Below are 16,838 nucleotides of genomic sequence, written 5' to 3' on the forward strand. Positions count from 1 at the left end.
TTTCGTGGTAGACCATAGGACCAAGGGTGTTATAACATGCAGAATGTATGATCTGGCCCAATGTCATCTGGTTTACATGCAAGTAAGCTGCCTTCCCTAATCCCTTTGTCATAGAGGCACTTACCTAGGGTGAGTAGGGAGCATTCAGCACAATTGGTTCTATGTGATTTTAACTGTTTCCATACCCTGGATAGCTTCCATTGTGTAAGTTGAGAAGGGGCCTGTTTATCCAGTCTATCCAGTGCGTGATCTCAAAAATAAGGTTTTACTCTAAGGGAGGTGCCTCCCCAGCCATATTCATTTCAAGGGTGGTGGTTGTTTTGAATGCATTCCAAAAGTGTATGACAAGGGATCTCAGGGGAGACTTTGCTTTTAAAAGCGTACAGTTTTTTGTTGATTGCATCTAAGATGGTGGCATTGTAGTTTGAATCTCTCAGTGTTTGAGAGTTCAGGTGCCAGCATGGAGGTCCCTGAGGTGGGCAATGTCCGTTCTAGGTGGGAGTACTTAGATATGGATATTTCTGAAAGTGAGGCCAAATCCAGTGCATGGAGAAGTGAATGGGTGATGAAGACATACTCTATACGTGAGCAGGTGAAATGAACATGGGATAAAAAGGAGTAGTCTCTAAGATCGAGGTGTACGTGATGCCAAACATCTAGGAGCCCAATTTTGGTGATCTCGTTTTTAAGAAGTGCGGCCATCGCTACTGTTCCTGAAATGTATTCATGTTACTATCCCCATCAAGGCCCCATGCCAGATTGAACTCACTCCACAAGATAGTGTCCCCTTTGGAGTCTTTTAGTTGCTGTCTCAATAAAGTATGGATATAGGAGTCTCAGGAGATATTGAGAGCATATAGATTAAGCATCAAGAGGCACGTCTTCCCCTTTTGAATTTTCAGTTTTTAACAGTGACTTTCCGCATTTCTGGTAACAGATAGATCTTTCTGTCTGATGTGGGGCTTACACAAAATTGCTACCCCTGCAGTTTTAATAGGGGGAGAAGCCTTGTATTGGTGGGGGTATTTAGGGTTATACCTGCGCTAGTGTTTTTTAAATTTCTTATTTACCTAGATTCATTTCCTGGAAGGAAATAATGTCAGGGTAATGTTATGAAAATGCATCTCCAGACTTGCTGTTTGCTAGGTGAGTCCAAGCCTCTTATGTTCAGAGAATGGAGTTTGAATGTATGTAGGGCATTGATAGTCACCTGTGGGTGATACTCATGGTTAAAGGGACTATTTGCAGCAGAATTATCTTAAACAGGGTTCCCAGTGGTCACTGATTGCCCGTCCATCCTCTGTAAGGTTAGGTTTGAAAAGGAAGATAAAATCATATCAAGGATAAAATGCATAAAAGACTAACCGGCCAACTGGGCCGAACCAGAACATCTGATTCATCATCAAAGTGGGTTACATCACAGTCATCAACAAGCTATGTGACCATACTGCCACCGTGTAAAAGAGAGATGAGGTGTGCGTGTGAAAATAGTCCAAGCCAGGCAGGAAAAACAAAAACAGGGAGTAGGGGTTAGGTAGAGACTGATGTCACGTATATCAGTTTCTCAACTCATTCGTCATAACATTTACTCTGGATTCTGGCCCCACTTGGAGTGAATATGATCCTGAGTTCCTTAAGTGTCCTTGGGAGGCTGAGTGGCAGTAGGGAAAATAACTCATTGGGGTCATTCCTGTTTAATTTTTTTGGAGGTGAAAAATAACATTGACCTTTGCTACTTTGGAGGTTCATCCCAAACCCCAATGGCCTGTGCAGCGACATATGGTTTGCCATTCTGGGCGTAGCTCAGTGCAATCTGGCATATTCGTTGTTTCCCATTCCGTTGGAACATGAGGATGAAGAGGTGTCCTCACGTTGTCTATTATTGCGCTCTTTCAAAATATCTGTAATTAGTCTGACGTTTCTGCATTTCCTGAAAGTGACAATGGATGAATCTTGGAATAGCTGGATGGTGGCCCCGTGAAAGATAAATTACAATTTCGCCCTGGCGAGCCAAAAGATAGCTTCCATGTTACTGAATTGGTGCACTCTTGTGAGGATATCTGGTGCGTTTTCTGATGGGTTAATGCTGGAGAGTTCTCTGTGGGCGGAGATGAGTCTAAGTGAGGGCACTTCTGGGTAACCTCTAATCGCCTGAAGAAGTTCTTTGATGAAGACCATGAGGTCATTATCTTCTGTACTCTTGGGGATACCACGAACGGGTGTGTTGTTGCGCCTGCTTTAGCATGTGCTTAAGTAGAACCTATGAATTATGTTCCTGGAGTGGCATGCCAGTTACACACTTTGCATGTCGCACTTGTTAAAATTATGGACCTAGGCGTTATGGGTTTCATGTCACATTTTACATGCATAAGGCAAACCTTTGCGCTAAAAAGAACTTTTGATTTCATACTAGACAGACTTGCGAGTTATTTACTTGGCATGGCACACTTGTACACATTTATTGACCTAGGAGTCATGCGTTTCATGCCACATTTTAAAGGACTATTCTAACATATACTTGCCGCCGCTTGGCTCACATCAGTTCATTGCTCTTTTGATGCCAAGTATTTGGAACAAAGTTATACACTCACCCGCATGCAACATTTGACTTTTATGCCAGTTACTCAGTTTTTGTGCATTTGTACCATGACCAAAAATACAAGTTGTGGTTAGACAATTATTCGCCAGAGTGCACTAGGGAGAGTCACAGCACATGTGTTTAGAATCCTTAATGCGCCAAGGTTTAAAATGTGCCATTAAACGCAGGATGAAAAGGGGGAACCATGCAAAAGATGGACCGCCCTACATGCACCACTAGAATACGTTTATAGAGCACAAACACGAATCACCAAAACAAGTGCGGATGTGTAGCCTTAGAAGATGATCACGTTTATAAACTGCCAGAAATTAAAATGCTGCTAGAGACTGCTGAATAGAGGAGAGACACATTGACCAAATATATGGTAACGATTTCCAGGGATGTAGTTGAAGCCGGGCAGCACCTTATTAAAGGTAGAGTAGAACAAGCAATTATCCTTTCTAATATACTCTGATAGAAGAAACAAATACTGTATTTTAATGTTATGTTCTAAAGTGTAGCATTAATAACATTTACTGTACAAGCTGAGATCCTTCTTCAGACACATATTTCAGCAGAACATAAACATTTTATATTGGTGATACAGAACAGTTCTGAAGGCGTTCTGGTACATTGAGATGTTTGTATTAGAATAGATATTGCTTTGCACACACTTGCTATGCGTGTTAATGTCGAGATTGATTTCAAAGGGATCATGTAATTGACAGAATTAAGTCCTCAAAATATATATGATTTGAATCAGTGGAGTCCCTAGGGCACTTCTTATCTGGGTGTACATCTATTGATGCTGAAACCTTTACTAAATGCAAATAGGGTCAGGACTGTTGCCCCAGCCAAAAAGGTTTGCCACTTGTAAGATGACCCTACGGTAATGGCCCATATCTGGAGAGTATGGGAAATCTGAGAAATGTCTAAACAGTAATTTCCTGGCCATGAAGTATGTATATAACATTTTTAAAACCATCTGTAATATCATATTCTTTGAGATTCAGAGAAATGGGATGTATAATCATTTGCCCTCTTAGATTTATCAGATATAATGTTTCTCTTCGTATAAGAAGAGAACGGTATTGCAAATGGTAGAGTAGTAGTGCCTCTATTACTTGCCGGTAATTGCAATAGTCTGAGTCCTCTTCCCTCCCTTCTATTCACCTTTGTCTGGTGAGGGAGGATTGCCTCAATGTTGTTATGAAGGGAAGCGAGGGAAGGGACAATGAAGTAATTGCGTCTACCTCAGCATTATTGAGAAACATGCTCCTGAACCACAAAAGGATATGGGATCACTCAGTACTGATAGGCAACACAAGCCTTCAAGGAAGACTTGTCAGTCTCACTTAGGTGGTCAAGAAGCACTTGACCTATGATTGCTTCCTTTTAATATAAATCATAAAAACAGTGGATCTCGTCGGTACAATTCATCATCATATTATGATTCTTCACCAATATTTACTGTAATGAATTCATGTATAGCATCAATAAAGCAACCATCACTTCTTTCAGAAAAGAAATCCAGTTTATAAATTTAACTTGACACAAACATAAAACTATTAAAGTGCAATGTGCTCCAAGTGAACTAAACCACCGAACACCAATATACGGAATAGAAACAGTGACAAAATCAACCGTTGTGTTTCAACAACAAACAACCCTTGATATCTTTAAGTCAATAGGCCTAGGGTGTCTATGCCTTTTACAGAAGTCTTGCCGTTTTCTAGCTTCTTTGCAGATGTTATGTCAAAGACGTTTTAACCTCTTCAATTAATTATAGGTTCTCATCAGAACTGGGAGATGTTGGGACATCCTCTAAGTCAGCAGTGAGCAAAATAAGTGCTGATCCTAACCAAAACGGGGTGGTTTAAAAACAAAAAAAAATAAGAAGAAAACTCACCCAGTGTGAAGAATGAAAATAAAAGTTACTTACTTAGGGCTATAGCCCCCTGGGGATGCATTACAAAAGGTTCACCGGTACAAACAAAGAGAATGCACCATATTAGTTTGAATGTCCTGCTCCAATTGCAGCAGCATGTGCAAAACAGAGCGGCTTTGGAGCAGCCGCTCCATGTTTCAGTGTGCAGACTGCAACCCGCTGGCACTTTTAAGGGGGATTTGAGATACACATACTGATGGGTGCAGTGAGTGACTGCATCCGTCTGCAAGAGGATGTCTGAAGGGTCCACCAGGACTCCCTTTCTTCCCTCCAGAGAGGGCTGCTACAGGGGGTGCATGACAGTGCACAACCTTTCAAATGGAGGACTCTCAGTGCACCTCCTGACAGCTTCTTAGCCTCTGCACCCACTTCCATAATACGGGATTGGGTGCAGAGGCAAAGGGATTACCTCATCTGCATGGGGCCATGCACCCATGCAAATGAGGGAACACCCCCTGGTGACAGCGCTGGCGCTATATGTGTGCCTGTGCTATCTGTATTATAGAAATAGCTGCACCAGCATCTGCATCCCTTTCTGTAATACCAAAGTGCCCCAGAGGAGCTCAAAGTGGGCACAGATGCGCGTTGCGCCCCTAGGGCACTTTCAATAATGCAGTCCCAGGTGGCACAATTATCGAAGACTGCATCCCCTAGTACTCCAAGGCAAAGGGACTGTTCGCCTTTCAATGCCCCTCCACAGAGCGGCGGCTTCCCAGGGTAAGTAAATCCGCCCAAGACTAATGTAAGTTGCTCTGTCCCGCCAGTTGTCAACATAGCAATGCCCTGCATTCGGGTCTGCTCCAAAGTATTGGAGGTGCAATGAATAAGATTAATGACTAGTTTATTCATGCTACACAATAATTGATAACAGTCATTATTGCGGATGAATTATAATATGATAATGAATGATGCCAATGAGAACCACTGTTTTTCGTGATATTTGTAAACCCAGAGGCCTGTGGGTTTAACAATTAGCTATTATGTTCCCTTCGAATGACCTACAACATAGGGAGATCTGAGGAGCGGGATCAGCTTCTACATGCATAACGCTGGAAGCGACCGCCATGCACACCTCGCTGCTCTTCGCCTCGCAAACGGATTTCCTTCATTTGCTGTGAGCTGATTCCTCTTCAAGGATACAGTATATTGATCTGGTGTCTGATCTGTCATTGATTAAAGTCACTTTTTCAGTGATACACTTGCCTGCACCTCCCTCCCCCTGACAGAGACAGGTTAGTTAACGGCTTACGTACCAGACATGAATAAGAATAGCCGAGGGGTTACTAGCAGATTGACATTTGAGAACAAGTGGTAGCTTCTCTCCCGAAATATACTTACTACACAATGTAAAGGCAAGTTGACGTACAACAAGACGCTGGTTTTATAACCCGCCATTAATAATGAAAAACTTTAAGAAAAAAATCTTTAAATACACTGAATGTATGCAAAAAATAGAAATCCAGTCGTGAGTGGCTTCCTACCAAATGGAAATACGCATTATACTGAGCTGCAATTGTTGCAAAAAAAACAGATGAAAACAAAAATATTATGAATATTAACAACGATGATTACTGTATAAAATAACATAACAAATAGTTAATTAGCCAAACAAGCTACCAGGGCGCCTTTAAGTCTACATACTTTGTATTTCATTTAGCAGAGGAGTCAGATCTTTTTATTTGCTTTGCATGCTGCTGTTAACATATTAACAAGGGAACATCTTCATTTTGTTCATGTTAACAATCAATATCCAGGAGACTTGTTTCTTGTTCAGTGCCTTGTCACCCATGGTCAATTTTGCTCTTAGAAGTCTCTGTGTATTGATGTGTCATCGTAGAAATGTAATCAAAATATCACTACAAAGCAGTAGCGCATGACGATTAGTTGCTACATTTCAGACTTTGCTGTATCACTGCATTTAGTATATTGTACATTACATTTGCAGCCAAAGCTCCTTTGTGTCTGAATTTGTGAGCATGTATGGCACTTCCGTGTGTGTGTGTGTGACGGTTAGTATTAGACAGGGATGTCTTAGTTGGATTTTTCGCAAGCCACAAGTGTTGGTGATACCGGTTCGAGGAAGCAGACAGCCAGGTAGTTTGACCTTTAGGGAACTTTGCTTGTGGTACCTTAGAATCAACGGACCCACACATGACCTTTCAAAACAATACAGGGTTGTAAGGTAGCAGACAGCAGCCTAGAACAACTTACTTTAGCACTTTGGCCACTGAAGGTAATGGTAGACCCGTGCTGAACACCAGACATGACAGTGGCTAGTGGGTATTGGGAAAGGACAAAATGAGGGGTCCCACAAAAATGCACTAAAGAAAATGTTGGTACAGGAAGGGAATAGCTTGTCAGAAAGAGTTACCACTCATTTTACTTTCACTTGTAGGTAGATATTTTTGTGGACTCTGGGTGTGACTGATCAGTCAAAGAGCTTTTTTGTGCTTTGTGTCCACTTTGCTGGATATGTAATTTGAAGTGTAGGCTTTCAGTCACTATACGTCAGCAGCACCACTAGGACAGTTACGTAATTCCTCAACAATGCATCAGCTTCGCCCCAGTCATGAAGAAATTATCAGTCTGCAGCTGTACATTCAGGAAGCACTGCAGCAGAGTCCAAGCAGGTCTGTCTTGATGTAGCTTCACACTGATGGAGTGAAGTCCCATTTTAAATTCAAATGCCTTGACTGTTTTGATTAAGAAATCCTCATCCTTCAACTTGGACGTTTTTTTTGCCTACTGTGAAGGATCCTTGGTAGGGAGGTTTGCCATGCTTCCCAAAAGTTTTTTGGGCTGGCACATTTATAGCTCCAGGCAGGAACGTTCTCCATGAAAGTAAACAGTGAATAATCATTTTAAGGCACCCATGGGACAACAAACAAGCGAAAGGGAGGAAGAAGCGCGTGATGTGCCCACTCTTGTTTTTCTGTGGACATCTATCTTCTTTCACATCACATTTAGCTTAAAAAAAGATAGATGTCCGTAGCACTCTGTTAACCTAACTACAAGTGCACCAAATGTGTTCCCCATTGGCACTTGCTCCACTGTTCATAAAGTAACATAAATAGGCACCAATTACTAGAGATCCATTATCTTAATTTACCGGGGGCAATTGGCATCACCGTTGGGTTCATCTATTGCACCCCAAACCTATAGCAAGCTGTCAGCAACCAGAATCTTGGTAAAGAATTTATGGGGATGCCCCAAGGAACTACAATGTAGTGTATTAACTCCCAAAGAAAGATAAAGCCTTTCCTTCCCCCAGCTGATTTTAAGATAGTAATTCAAGCCATTGTAATCTCTACACTGAATGTAGGAAGAATGCAACCCTCAAAGGGACAGCCAAAACCAAGACCGGTCCACTCAGAACTTCCTTAAATGCTTCAACTCGTCTCATCATAGGATCTGAAAAAACAGACCCCATCACCCTCTCCGTTAAATCTTTAAACTGGCTACCTTCTAACGCTCAGATTCACCTTAAGTAGCCTGTATGGCACACAAAGCACTTCACCACAGTACCACAGCCTATCTCATCCAGAAATTTGAGCTCTCTCGGGGGAGGAGAACATGTCAAGGTTCCTGCTCTCTGTTATTGAAGATCCAGAAATTCAAAATGATGAAAACCTACAACCGCTCATTCACTGGAGCAGCACCACACATTATGAACACTATACTTCCAGGGATCAGGCTAATCCACTGTACTGCCTCCTTCAAGAAAGAGGTGTAAGCCCTACTGTTAAACTCTTTTCATCCTTAATTGACTCTTCAATTTCAATAGCAGGTGTGCCCTCATGTCTATCATAGCAGCGCTTTGATACCCTTGGGTCATGCTTGCACTTTATGAAACTCTTTAAATAAATGAATAACATAATTAGGATTTCCTGTGTCATAAGATACCTGAGCGGGTCCTACAGGAGCGCTAGATGTGTAGTTTTAGGGACCTTTGTAATAATTCATCTGTAAGACTAAACATAAGTAGAAATAAATACAGTGGAACTTCAAGAATAATATAAAAAAGGAAAATGTTGGATTTCCGATGAAGTCCGCCCAGGGTTTAATTGTTATAGATATCATTAAAAGACCTTTTTGGGAGATAATTGATTCCCAATACTAATAGTTGGAAGTGTTTTAATCTAAAGTGAATTATGCCCATTTTCAGTGCCAGGCCAGTTCCAGTTTAACAACTAGAATGACTCTATTGTGAAACTCTGCCCTTGGATAACTGTAGGAAATCTGCCATTTCTGACAGATTAAAACCTCCTCGTTAAATATTAATGTCACCTTGATATAGGCTTTGTCACTCACAAGGCATGATGCGTGGAATTAAAAAGTAAGATGTTTAGAAATTTAATTTAACATGTCCATACAGTGGCTAGCTCCCAAATGCTATTTTTCACTGTAGCAGGCTGTTGGACTTGGCCCTTTCTGCAGGGTCATCCACAGACTTTTTACCTTCACCCTCCAGTTTACTGAGTCCATTTATTGGCTTTTAGGACTCTGTGCCCTTTAAAACTGCTAACCAGTGCTAAAGTGTGAGTGCTCTCCGCTTTAAACATGGTAGAATTAGATTACACCCAATTGGTATATGTAATTTACTTGCAAGCCCCTAGTAAAGTGGCACTATATGTACTCCGGGGCTGTAAATTAAATGCTACTAGTGGGCCTGCAGCACTTATTGTGCTGTTTTAAATTGTGATGCGGACCCAGCAAAATAATCCTTCTGCCAGGATCAAACCTTACTTTTTAATACATATGTCACCCCTAAGGTAGACCCTACAGAGCCCAGAAGGCAGGGTGCAGTGTATATAAAAGGTCTGACGTACTATTAAATTTTACATGTGCTGGTAGTGAACAACTCCTAAAATCATTTTTCACTTCTGCAAGCCTTCCTCCCTCATAGAATAACATTTGACTTACCAAATTATAACATTTTGATAACCTGTAACTTCCAACTGGGAGCAGGAAGACAAGTCGAGGTTAGTGTCTAAACAATTGTACTTAAAAGCCGTCTTTAATGGTAAGTCAGATTTTTAATCACAATTCTGAAATTTTCACTTTTAGAAAGTTTGCCATTTTCTTGTCCTAACCATTTGCTGCCTGCAGTCTGATCCTGGGTCACATGACTAGATGTAGCTGGCAGTTGGTCGTTGTGCATTGCTCCCAGACAGAGAGCTAAGGGGAAGGTAGGTGTTGGCAGGATGGGTCACTCTGTGTTAGTGAGAGGGAAGCACTGTCACCTACCACAACTGCACATCAGAAAGGCGCTGCCTGAGCACTCACACAAAGGGACTGCCACTAGTCTGTTAGGGCCTTAGACATGCGGGGACCAGTACGAGGAGGAAGGGGATGCCTTAGTAGCTTCCTCCACTTCAAAGTGGGAACTAGGTATGAATATCAGACCTCAGAGCTCAACTCTAAAGTACACTTCTGGACCTATGGACTCTGCTAGGTAGAAGGACTGCTGTTCTGCTGAATGGACTGCCACTCTGCTGGACTGCTGCCCTGAAGGGCTGTTATTGTGCTACCCTGCTGTGGTGACCTGCTGCTCTCTTGTCTGAGTGATGAGGACTGGACCTGCATCTGGTGGTCCCAGGACCCCAGAGTGACTTCAAGGGCTAATTAGCTGAACTCCTGACTACAGCCTCAGGGACAGAAGGCTCCAACAAACTTGAAATCAGCAGCAGGACTCTGCCATCAGTGAGTCCTACCCTGCCAAGTGGTATCACCCAAATCCAGGACCCTTTAAAGTGGGCCTGAAGGTGTTCTGCCAGCCCATCTGTGGTGCCAGTAGAACCGACGGGGCACAACCTTGAGCAGAACAGATTAATCACCTCTGCTGTGTCGATTTCACAGAAGGAAGGACTTTCCATTGCCACCAGCAGCATTCCACGAACTGCTGCTGCATGAGGCATCTTTTACACAGTCCTTTGCAATCCTTCATTAACAGTATTTTCAATGAGGACATGGGACCTCACATCACAGTTTTGCAGTTCCTAGGAATCACCCTTGCATGATGTGTCCTCAATGTGCAACTCCGCAACTCTTCTCAATCAGGGTTCAAGGTATTCTTGTTCAGTGGGCCTAGCTGGGTCCTTTAGCCGGCCCGTGCTCTATCGAGTTTGGCCTGACCTTATGAATTTGTCCAAGTCTAGCGTGACCAAATATTAACGGCTGGCACGTTGTGCGTTTTGGCGTGATAATTATTAAAAATATTCAAAATTGCATATCTCTGGTTTCACTGATTAGATTTTGCTATTTTGATTTTGAGTTATTTGTTAACATTTACTCTGTTTCTCCTAATTGGTATGGGATTTTTCTTGTGTTGTGTATTTGCATTATTACTGTTTGAAGTGTTGCATAAACACATTGCCTATGTTAAGCCTGACTTCTCTGTGCCAACCATCAGAAGTTTGAGCACAAGTTAATTTAAGGTTGCTTGTGCCTCACACTGATAAGTATTGTGGTTCGTGCTTGAGTAGGTTCTCCCCTCTCCCCCAACCAGTAACCACATTTCATACACAGGCCAAGCTACTGTAACTATCCTGTGTAGAAAAATAGACTGCAGATTAAAATCTTAACACTGAATATCAGGAATAGGACGAGATAGAAAAATAATTATGCAACCATTTTTGTGAGTTAATCAAATCCAATTCAATGGTGAAAGCAGATTTATAATACATATTAAGGAAAAGTAACTTCTAAAAATTTTAATTTTCTCTGCCTATTCTTCTTTGAGGCTAAATTTGCATGTGCTCTCCCACTTCTACATGCCAGAAAATAGCATTTTATTAGGTGTGAAGAAACTCTGAATTACCCCCCAGGAGCAAACAAGAGACTGAGCTGAAAGGATAGAGATGACTCCTCCAAGCATCCAAGAATTTGCATGGTGAGGGGTTGTGAGTATTCATTTTGACTCTACAAGGTCAAATCCTGTTTTAGTGTCAAATCATGCATGACAGGTTTCCTAGGCTTACATATAACATTTTGGGGCTTGATTGAAAGGAAGAGGAACAGGATGCCAAGATAATTATTCACTGCCACAGTGTGGAATACCTGCATTGTCCCACCAGACTTCTGTTTCTGGGTTTCTACATGCAACATCGGGGGTGCACTTCAAAGGAAAGAAACTAGGATGCCAAAACAATTGTGTGTACCCACTGCTCAATTGCTGGAAACCATGCTTTGATCTACCAGACTTCTATCTCTGGGTTTATTGAGGTTCTGTTAGAAAAGGGGTCTTCGGTTGGAAGTCAGGTTCCCACCTGTCCATGCAAAGACCCTCACTATAGACAGGGTAAAGGAGAATCACCCTCAGTTAACTCCCGCTCACCCACTTGGTAGCTCGGCACAAGCAGGCAGGCTTAACTTCAGAAATAATGTGTAAAATATGTGTACCAACACACAGAGTAACTCAGTGAAACCACTACAAAATGAAACAACAAAGGTTTAGAAAAATAGCTAATATCTATCTAAACAAAACAAGATAAAAAGGACAAAAATCCAACATACACAAGTCAAGTTATGAATTTTCGAAAGAATAAGAGTCTTAACAGAAAACAGTGAGAATGCAGTTATTTCACAAGGGTACCTGGGTAGCGTCAAAATAAAGCCGCATGGGTGAGTGTGCGTCACAAAAGGCCAGCGTTGTGTCGATTTCCCACTCGCAAGTGAGACTGTGAGTTGTTCCTCTCCCAGTTAGGTCAGCGTACGTCATTTCTACTCAGCCGTGTCACGGAAGGTGCGTTGAAAAATTCCCTGCACGGCGGTCTGTGTGTGGATTTTCAGTCCTTGTCTGCCAACTTCACCTTTCAAGCGCCCAGGAACTGGATAGGGCACCACTGGACAGGGCAGTAGTCGCAAGAAAATGGCTACTTTTTAAAAGTGGCATTTTCAAACACACAATCTAAACACTAACTTCACTAAAAGATGTATTTTTTAATTGTGAGCTCAGAGACCCTAAACTCCATATTTCTATCTGCTCCCAGAGGGAATCTACACTTTAAAAATATTTAAAGGCAGCCCCTCATGTTCACCTATGAGAGCGATAAGCCTTGCAATAGTGAAAAACAAATTTGGCAGTATTTCACTGTCAGGACATTTAAAACATATAAGTACATGTCCCACCTTTAACATACACTGCACCCTGCCCAAGGGGCTACCAGGGCCTACCTTAGGGATGCCTTACATGTATAAAAAGGAAAGGTTTAGGCCTGGCAAGTGGTCGAATTGGCAGTTTAAAACTGCACACAAAGTCACTGCAGTGGCAGGTCTGAGCCATGTTTACAGGGCTACTAATGTGGGTGGCACAACCAGTGCTTCAGGCCCATTAGTAGCATTTGATTCAGAGGGCCTGAACACCTCTGGTGCACTGTACTAGGGATTTACTAGTAAATTAACTATGCCAATCATGGAAAGCCAATTACACATACATTTTACATAAGAGCACTTGCACCTTAACACTGGATAGCAGTTGTAAAGTGGCCAAAGTATCAAAAGCAGAAAAAACAGAGTCCAGCACACATCAACAACCTGGGAAACAGAGGCAAAAAGTTAGGGGAGACCATGCCAAGGATGCCAAGTCTAACACTTGTCCCCCCCCAGCTGAAAGTGGGGAACAACTACACAACCTCATGGGAGTTCTCATCACTAAGGCAGAAGAATCTGGACAGACCATCAGCATTGGCGTGTTCTGTACCAGGGCGGTGTTCCACCATAAAGTCCATCCCCTGTAGGTAAATGGACCACCTCAACAGTTTTGGTTTCTCACCCCTTATCTACATTAACCATCTGAGGGGCCTGTTGTCAGTCTGAACCCAGAAGTGAGTCACAAACAAGTAGAGTCTTAGCTTCTTCAGCACCCAGACCACAGCAAAAGCTTCATGCTCTATTGCACTCCACCAACATTCCGTGGGACGTAACCTCCTGTTACTGAAGGGTACAGGTTGATCTAGTCCCTCTTCATTAAGCTGTGAGAGTACTGCTCCGATACCAGGCTCTGAGGCATCTGTTTGCACAACAAATTCCTTGGAATAGTCAGGTGCCTTCAGCACAGGTGCTGTCACATGGTGGCCTTCAGGGCATCAAAAACGGTCTGGGAAGTCACTGTCCAGATCACCTTCTTTGGTTGCTGCTTGAAAGTCAACTCATTCAAGGGGCAAACATTGTGCCATATCCCTTGACAAACGTCCTGTAATAGCCAGTGAGGCCTAAAAAGGCCCTCAGCTCAGTCTGGGTCTTGGGTGGCTGTAGGGGTGCCACCTGGCCACTCCCTACCTGGTGTTCCAAATACACAACTGAACCCTGCCCTATTTAGCACTTGCTTGCCTTAATAGTGAGGCCTACATTTTGCAGGGCCTCCAACACTCTGCAGAGGTCCTGCAAGTGTTCCTCCCAAGTGGAACTGAACACTGTAATGTCATCCAGGTATGCTGCGCTAAAGTCTTAAGGGCTCTGACAGGCCCATGATCATGCCTTTTAAGGTGTGGTTGAATCCCTCAACCAGACTATTGGTTTGGGGGTGGTAAGGAGTGGTGAACTAATATGTTACCACACACTCCTGCCACAGAGATTTCATAAGTGGATATGAATTTGGTACCTCTATCAGATACCACTTCCGTGGGGAACCCCATGTGGATAAAAACCCCCATCAATGCACGATCCACCACAGGGGAAATAATTGACCTCAGAGGAATGGTTTCTTGGTACTGAGTGGCATGGTCCACAAAGACCAGGATAAACCTGTTGTCCATGACAGTCTTGGGATCCAGAGGCCCCACAATGTCAATACCAACCCTTTCAAAGGGGGTACTAACCCTGGAAAAGGTTGGATGGGAGCCTTACATTTCCCCCACTCTTGCCACTTCCCTGACAAGTCTGGCAAGACCTGCAGTGAGCATCTGAGTGACGTGCATTAGGGACCAGTAAAAGTGGGTGACAAGCCGTTCAAAGGTCTTGTCCTGACCCAAATGTCCAGCCAAAAGCACGTCATGAGCATGAGCCAGACCCAGTAGGAAGGCTTTGAAGCACTGGGGTTCCACCAGCACACGGGTTGACCCAGGTTCAGCAACCTTAGGCTCACTATACAGGCGGCCTCCCAATAAATCAGGTTAGATCCTGGCTCCTTGCCAGCCACCTAGTCTGCAGCGTGGTGCTGCAAACCCACTTGAGAAGGGCATGTTTTCTGTGCCTCACAGAATGCTTCCCTGGTGGGGCCCCCTTCCTGCTGCCACTGCCACAGCTCAGGGATCTCCCCCAGTTCAACCACCTGTTCCTCAGTGGTCTCTGGGGTGTCACCCTCAGGGTCTGCCTCCTCCCAGACCCTGGGAACTTCTGGGGCTGGTTTCCCATGCCCCCTGACCTCTTCTTGGCAGTCCCCTGGGCCACTGTTTCAGGCTCCAGGGGCTCCTGACAGGCTGCCATTGACCTGGTGGATACACATACCCGCCCAGGCAGACCCTGCATCTCCAAGTGTGACCTGTATCCCACCTCCTTCCAAGGGGAATCCTCCAGGTCATTGCCAAGCAAACATTCCACAAGCATGGTTGGACTCAGAGCTACCTTGAAGGAACCTGCGACCCCCCCCCATTCAAAGGGAACCTGTGCCACACTGCACAGGCGCTCTGAGTTGTGCACTGCAACTACTTGGTGAAGTACAGGGGAATCTACCTGCTCTTCAGACACCGGGTGACTCCTCACTGTAGTCACTCTGGCTCCGGTGTCTCTCAGAGCCTCCACCCTCTGTCCATTAATGGTCACCCACTGCCTGTACTTTTTAGTGTTCTCAGGCTCTGGGGTTCTATGGACCATCTCACTGTCCCCTACTGAGACATGGGTCATTTCAGCTGGCTCCCACCCACCTGGAACAACTCTTCCCCAAGTGCTACACTAGCCAAATCCTCAGAGTGAGAACCCATGGGTGCCGGTGTACTCTTGGGGCATTTGGGGGCATATTTATACTCTGTTTGCGCATCAACATTTTTGACGCACATTCAGCGCAAACACTGCCCCATATTTATACTTTGACGTCCGACCCCGCGGGCGTCAAAGTTCCACCATGTGCGTCATTTTTTAGAAGGGGGAACCAGCCTTGCGTTAATTACATGCAAGGTAGGCGTTCCCTTCCAAAAAATGAATTTAAGGCCTGTGCCCCATATTTATACTGTGACGTCATTTTGACGCACAGGAGGGGGCAGGCCTTAAAAAACGGCACCCAGCCTGATGGGCGCCGTTTTTTAACACCTGGGTCAGGGCAGGCGTTAAGGGACCTGTGGGCTCAGAAGGAGCCCTGAGGTGCCCTCCCATGCCCCCAGGGACACCCCCTGCCACCCTTGCCCACCTCAGGAGGACACCCAAGGATGGAGGGACCCATCCCAGGGAAGTTAAGGTAAGTATTTTTTTTCGTATTTTTTTGTGGCATAGGGGGGCCTGATTTGTGCCCCCCTACATGCCACTATGCCCAATGACCATGCCCAGGGGACATAAGTCCCCTGGGCATGGCCATTGGGCAAGGGGGCATGACTCCTGTCTTTGCTAAGACAGGAGTCATTTCAATGGGGATTGGGCGTCAAAAAAAATGGCGCAAATCGGGTTGAGGCCAAAATTTTGCCTCAGACCTGACTTGCCCCATTTTTTTACGCCCAAGCACCATTTTCCCCAGCGCCGGCGCTGCCTGGTGTGAGTCATTTTCTTTTACGCACACCAGTCCGCAGCGCCGGCTAACGTCATTCAATAAGTAAGGCGCCCGCATGGCGCTTTGGAATGGCGTTAGCCGGCGTTAAAATTTTTGACGCACAACTGCACTGGCGCAGTTGTGCGTCAAAAAGTATAAATATGGGCCTTGGTGTCCCCCCTCACATGAACCAGCTGGTCACATGCATAACACTTACGTGGGGGACTTCCATCCACAAGTTTCCCTTTGGACAACCATGGCTTCTTTTCACTGGAGGGCTGGGAATCCTTACCCTGGAACTAGGTTGGGGCCCTTAAGAGAACTCCCCCTGTTTACCCTTACCCCCCTTTTTTCTGAGAGGGACCCTGCCCACCCTTGGCGTGGTCTCTCCCATACCTCTTTTGGACCCTGGTACTCTCCCTACAGTTCGCTTCCTTGGCAAGCTTCCTAGGGTCAGTCAGCTTGCTGTCAATTAGGTGCTGGCGCAGCTCTGGAAAACTTAAACTATACAAGGGCTCCCAAACAATTGAATTGTAAATCCCCTCATACATTGTCAACTTGCTGCCCTTCACCCAACCATCCAGTGACCTGCAGCACACTACAACCATGTTTGGGATTCCCTCCTCTTATAGGACCTA

The sequence above is a fragment of the Pleurodeles waltl genome, chromosome 4_2 (genome assembly GCF_031143425.1).
Source record: "Pleurodeles waltl isolate 20211129_DDA chromosome 4_2, aPleWal1.hap1.20221129, whole genome shotgun sequence".
Lineage (NCBI taxonomy): Eukaryota > Metazoa > Chordata > Amphibia > Caudata > Salamandridae > Pleurodeles > Pleurodeles waltl.